Consider the following 5,435-nt stretch of genomic DNA (forward strand, 5'->3'; position numbering starts at 1 on the left):
TAACGTGCATCTCACTAACCATCCAGCTGGAGTCATCACATTCAGACCCAGATCCTCAGGCACTGTAAACACTTGCTCCATTATCATCCTCCACTAATTGTGATGGCAATAGAGTGAGGCTGAGGATCAGGGCCTCAGAGCAGAACACGTTACTTGGGTTGCAGCAGTGCTGACGGTTTACAACTGGAGTCAGTAGCCTGCTATGCCAAGGGCTGTCCAAAAAAGGGAGGAAGAGAGTGCTTGCCCAAAGGACCTTACTGCCTATATAGAAAAGACAGATAAAAAGTTGGGAGGACAAGATGCAGTATAATGACCTTCAAGATCATCCAGAACGTATGTGCCATTCTTCATGACCATTACTCCAGACAGCGCCAGTGAACCCTCCAGTTATGTTAACCGTGCTGAATCCTATTAAGAATAAACTAACCCGACCTGGAACAAATAACCATTCTCAACAAAATGCTATTTTTAATTCATTCCTGCACTAGGGAGCCAATGACAATTGACAGCATTACTCTAAATTTGCCTTGTTCTCAACGTTGCTCATATTTTTGCCTCCTGCTCTCCATTTGACAAGCATTTCTGCACAACTATCATCAGTCAGTTTCTAATATAACAGAGAAGCTGTTTCTGGCATTAAGTGACTCTTAAGAGAGCTTTTCTCAGCCGCCTGCATTAAAATGCAGCCCCTGTCCTGTACCTACCCTGTATGTAACTTTCTGTTCCTTTCCCCTACTCTGAGGGCTTTGTTTTTTGTTTTTTACTATCACATTATCCCATGTTGCAATTGTAAAACCACATTATAAAAGCAGCCAATATTGAACTAATTTTATCACAGGGCTGGTAATAAAGTTTAACACCAACTATAATATTGTTGTACACGAGAAATATTGCAACAGAACAGTAATATCCTGTTAAATTCATTTTCCATCCAGAACCGTAAGATCTGTTGAAAGATGTTAAGGGTGAAAGTTCTTTAAAACACATAGACACACACACACACAAACACACTTTACTTTTGTGGAGCTCTATAAATGTTTAAATTTCATTTAAAAAAAATAAATCAGAGATTTAACAGCAGTCACACTGGTGATATGTTTAATGTATTTATAGTCTGTAAACTTGCACATTTGAGGCAGTGTTGGATTTCTTCATCGATGTCAGCCTTCTGTGAGAGATGGCTTCTGAGGTACAGGAAATACTCAGTGTTCTCCAGAGTCTCACCGTGAATCTGAATTACCAACGCTGGGGACTGCTCATTAAGAGCCTGTTGATGGAGGACCTTAATCTTCTGAATGTTAAGCATCAGTCCCTTTTTCTTGTACGTCTCAGTAAAGACACTGACGATTACTTGAAGGTGCATTTCCGAGTTAGCACACACTACAGCATTATCAGCATGCTGGAGTTCAACGATTGAGGTCAGGGTGGTCTTGGTTTTGGCTCAGAGTCGGCTGCAATTAAACAGCTTACCATCCATTCGGTAGTTCAGCTCCGCTCCGACTGGAAGCTTGTTGGTGGTCAGATGTAGCATCCCAGTAAGGAATATCGAGAAGAGTACTGGAGCAATGACATGGTAAAGAGTGTTGGAGCCATGACACAGCCTTGCTTAACTCCGGTCTTAACCTCAAAGGGATCTGTGATGGATCTGTTACTGAGAATTACCACCTCCACACCTTCATAGATCAGGCAAAGAATGGTGACAAATTTTGGTGGGCACCTGTACTGCAGAAGCATGTTCCACAGTGCTTCTTGCTTGATAGGGTCAAAGGCTTTCTTGAGGTCAAAGAAGGCCACATAGAGAGGTTTCTGTTGCTCCCAGCATGTTTCCTGCAGTTGATAAGCAGTGACGATCATGTCAGCAATGTTCCCTCTAAGGAGTAGTGGTCCGTGAGCGCGCCGCCTGGAGCCGAGAGGCTGGGGGTTGGAGGCTGGAGCTGGGGCCGGGGGCTGGAGCCAGGGCCAGAGGCTGGGGCTGGAGTCAGGGGCCAGGGGCTGGAACTGGAAGCCGGGGGCCATGGGCTGGAGCTGGGAGCTGGGGACCAGGGCCTGGGGCTGGGACCTGGTGCAGGCTCTGCCGGCTCCAGGAAAGTGCTCCGCTCCCCCGCATCAGGGCCAGGGAGTGCAGCACTTCCCTGGAGCCAGCAGAGCCCGCGCCAGCTCCCCGCCCCAGCCTCCATCCCTGCCTTGCCTCACCTCAGGGAGGAGCCGCTGCCTGCCCCAGTGAGGCTCCGCCGGCTCCAGGATACTGCTCCATTCCCCCTCATGGCTTTGGGGAGCAAGGAGGCACGTGGCATCAGGCCTGGGGAGCAGAGCAATGTCCCGGAGCTGGTGGAGCCCACTCCAGGCTCCCACCCCAACCTTGCCTAGGAGCTTCAGCTCCTCTCCAGACACACTTCAGCTGTGCGCAGCCGCACACGCATGCACCTTAGAGGGAACCTTGCATGTCAGCTGTGTTTCTTGATGCCCTAAACCCGCACTGAGATACCAAGAGGAGCTCTTCAGCAAGTGGAAGAGGACGGTTCAGGAGAGTTCTTGCAACGATCTTTCCTGTGGCGGACAGCAAGGCGGTCCCTCTGCAATATCCTGTCGGACTTGTCTCCTATTCAAAGACTGTCACAATCATGGCATCCTTGAGGTCATCTGGGATTTCCTCATCATTCCAAATCCATAAGATGAGGGCATGGGGCTGTGATACGAGTTCTTCTCCAAGGTTTGGAGGAAAAGTAATGTAAAGTAATGGGTAGTCAATAGCCACCCTGAAAAATAATGAACAACATTAGAGCTAGTCCACAGAAAGGAATTTGTATCTATGGTATGTATATGGCTCTGATTTTCCATTGTATCAGAGCACCTCATAATTTTTGGTGTTTTTAACTTTATGACACCCTTGGGAAAAGAAGAGTGCTATCAAAGCTCACTTTATGTGCAAGGAACTGAGGTATACTAAGGATAAGTGAGACTTGCCCCAGGTCACTAAAGGAGCCTGTGACTGATCATCAAATTGAACCAGAGGCTCCCAAATTGCAGTCTGACACCAAAACCACTGAACTATCCATCTTCCCCATAACAGAAGAACAGTGATGGGTTAATGCTTTGGTTGCCCTCGGCCATATCTAAAAAATATTGATTAACTTCCTTCCTAAGGGCAAGAAGTACCTTAGGCGTTATGAATGTATTTGCAGTAGAACCCAAACATGCTAGCGCTTTCCAAACGTCCAGAAACAGATACTCTTGCTCTGAGGAGCTCACAGGGTAAGACCTCAGCCACCTACAGGCATGTACTGGATTAAAATAAAATGTGTTCTTAAACCAATCTACTTCAACTGCAAAACTACAAACGTTTTTGTGAGACACTTTTATTAGATTTAACCCTTGCTTTTATCAGTTTAGCTTTCATCAGTAAGTTTGCCAATAGTGTCCCCATAGTGACTAGCAGCTATTAACTAAATCAGTTTTCTGATTCACAAAGGAAATCAGTGGCAAAGCAAGGAACTAACTCCACATCTCCTCATTCTTAGTCCAGGGATTTGCCTACGAGACCACACTTCCCCTCCAAGTAGGACCCACAGGTCTTAAATATGGACTGGGTACATCATTTGTGGATGACCTTGGCAAGGTCATACTATGTAGGAGAGGCCACATGAAAGAAGGCATACTGTGCAATCATTAAATCATAACACGACATGCCCTGAGAACGGTGCCCGAGTGATAGTTCTCCTCCTCTGATGGCTTATTTTTATAATACTTTGTTATTTGACCTACTGAGTTGCTCTAGGTCCTGTACATTATGCTTTGAAGAAAGCACTTACACATATGTTCCGACATGCTTAAGAATAATAGATAAGGGGAACAGTGTTACATATCTGTAAATCTATGATCTTTCAGAGTTCTCAGTGTTCTTTTATTTGATAATATACATACCAAACAGCTGGTAAATTGAAGTTTTTTACTTAGCCGTCCATTGTGATCTCTGAATTCTCCTCCTCCTCCCAGCTCCTCAAGGATGTTGAGTTTCCAAAAGTTTTTGAGTAGCTTTGAATGCTCCTACCTCAGCTAGTACCTGCATTTCTGTTTTCCAAGCTGCTGCTAAATTCCCAGGATAGAGCTAAGCATTAATAGGGCTGTGCGAAACAGCACCGTTCTGATTTGACTCCCGTTTCGACGATTCGACGGAACAGTGTTTCACTTCGAGTTTTGTTTCAAAACCAAAAAGGATAACAAAAAAACAAAAAACAAAAAACAAAAAGGATAACAAAAAATTGTTGTTTAGATATATAGGGAGCAAAAGGAAGGCCCAAGGTGGAATAGGACCCCTGCTAAATGGGCAGAAGCCATTGGTGACGGACAGGGGGGACAAGGTTGAACTCCTCAACGAGTTCTTTGCCTCAGTGTTCCTAAGCGAGGGGCACGACAAGTCTCTCACTGGGGTTGTAGAGAGGCAGCAGCAGGACGCCAGACTACCAAGCATAGACCCTGAGATGGTGCAGGGTCACTTGGAGGAAGTGGATGCCTTTAAGTCGGCAGGCCCGGATGAGCTCCATCCGAGGGTACTGAAGGCACTGGCCGACGTCATTGCGCAACCACTGGAGATAATATTTGAGCAGTTGTGGCGCATGGGCCAGGTCCCGGAGGACTGGAAAAGGGCCAATGTGGTCCCCATTTTCAAGAAGGGGAGGAAGGAGGACCCAGGCAACTATAGGCCAGTCAGTCTCACCTCCATCCTAGGCAAAGTCTTTGAAAAAATTATCAAGGCTCACATTTGCGAGAGCCCGGCAGGACAAATTATGCTGAGGGGAAACCAGCACGGGTTCGTAGCAGGCAGATCGTGCCTGACCAATCTAGTGTCTTTTTATGCCCAGGTTACAAAATGCCTGGACGCAGGAGTAGGGGTTGATGTCGTATACTTAGACTTCAGGAAGGCCTTCGATACGGTATCCCACCCCATACTGGTGAACAAGTTAAGAGGCTGTGACTTGGATGACTACACAGTCCAGTGGGTGGCGAATTGGCTAGAGGGTCGCACCCAGAGAGTCATAGTGGATGGGTCGGTATCGACCTGGAAGGCTGTGGGCAGTGGGGTCCTGCAGGGCTCGGTCCATGGACCGATACTCTTCAATGTCTTCATCAGCGACTTGAACGAGGGAGTCAAGTGTACTCTGTCCAACTTTGCGGATGACACAAAACTGTGGGGAGAAGTGGACACGCCGGAGGGCAGGGAACAACTACAAGCAGACCTGGACAGGTTGGACATATGGGCAGAAATGACCTGCTTGGTGGCACGGAAGCAGAAAGGGATCTTGGAGTCCTAGTGGACTCCAAGATGAACATGAGTCGGCAGTGTGACGAAGTCATCAGAAAAGCTAATGGCACTTTATCGTGCATCAGCAGATGCATGACGAACAGATCCAAGGAGGGGATACTTACCCTCTACTGGG

Source organism: Alligator sinensis, unplaced genomic scaffold (assembly GCF_000455745.1).
Source record: "Alligator sinensis unplaced genomic scaffold, ASM45574v1 scaffold599_1, whole genome shotgun sequence".
Classification (NCBI taxonomy): Eukaryota; Metazoa; Chordata; order Crocodylia; family Alligatoridae; genus Alligator; species Alligator sinensis.